At 58.9% G+C, this 1220-nt stretch overlaps 1 protein-coding gene across 1 annotated transcript in view; it reads left to right on the forward strand.

Annotated features, from left to right (window-relative positions):
* LOC106820270 (excitatory amino acid transporter 3-like) overlaps positions 1–1220 on the forward strand; it is a gene marked incomplete at its 5' end in the record, with an annotated part of 2381 nt that overhangs the window by 313 nt on the left and 848 nt on the right. The window lies entirely within an intron of this gene.

Genomic DNA, 1220 nt, shown 5'->3' on the forward strand with positions numbered 1-1220 from the left:
CCACCACCACCACCATCGCCTCCGCCGCCGCCGCCACCACCACCACCACCACCTCCACCAACACCACCACCGCCACCATCGCCACCACCGCTGCCGCCGCCGCCGCCGCCGCTGCCACCACCACCACCAACACCACCACCACCACCCCCACCACCGCCACCACCATATCCACCACCACCCTCCATCCATCCACCCACCCACCGTAATAACGGCGACGCCTCACATTTCAGGGTCTCGCCGATTGGCATCATGTCGCTGATCGCCGCAAAGCTGCTGGAGACGGAGGACTTCGAGGAGATGTTCAGCATGATCGGCATGTACATGGCCACCGTGCTGACGGGGCTCGCCATACACGGCATCGTCGTGCTGCCTCTCATCTACTTCGGCGTGACGCGAAAGAACCCGTTTACGTATTTCGTCGGCGTTCTGCAGGCGCTCGTCACTGCGGTCGGAACCTCATCCAGGTACGGGGGAAGGGTGGGGGTGGGGTGTAGTATATTGTGCAGGAACGGGGGAAGGGTGGGGCTGGGGTGTAGTATATTGTGCAGGTACGGGGGAAGGGTGGGGCTGGGGTGTAGTATATTGTGCAGGAACGGGGAAGAGTGGGGATGGGGTGTGTAATATAATGTGCAGGTAAGGGGATGGGTGGGGATGGGGCGTGTAATAGATTGTGCAGGTACGGGGAAGGGTGGGGATGGGGTGTGTAATATAATGTGCAGGTAAGGGGAAGAGTGGGGTGGGGGAGTGTAATAGATTGTGCAGGTACGGGGAAGGGTGGGGATGGGGTGTGTAATATAATGTGCAGGTAAGGGGAAGAGTGGGGTGTGAGGAGTGTGTAATATAATGTGCAGTTAACGGGATGGGTGGGAAGGGGGAGTGTAATAGATTGTGCAGGTACGAAGAAGGGTGGGGATGGGGTGCAAACTGCATGCAGCGCCCCCTTCCCACAATCAGGATATACCAGAATTGAGCCAGAGCGAGAGCGCCATCTGTCGTGGAGTTTGGGTGGGGTGTAGTAGATTGTGCAGGTACGGGGAAGGGTGGGGATGGGGTGTGTAATATAATGTGCAGGTAACGAGATGGGTGGGGATGGGGCGTGTAATAGATTGTGCAGATACGGGGAAGGGTGGGGGTGGGGTGTAGTATATTGTGCAGGTACGGGGGAAGGGTGGGGGTGGGGTGTAGTAGATTGTGCAGGTACGGGGAAGGTGGGGATGGGG

This window comes from Priapulus caudatus, unplaced genomic scaffold, assembly GCF_000485595.1.
Source record: "Priapulus caudatus unplaced genomic scaffold, Priapulus_caudatus-5.0.1 Scaffold9279, whole genome shotgun sequence".
Classification (NCBI taxonomy): domain Eukaryota; kingdom Metazoa; phylum Priapulida; class Priapulimorpha; order Priapulimorphida; family Priapulidae; genus Priapulus; species Priapulus caudatus.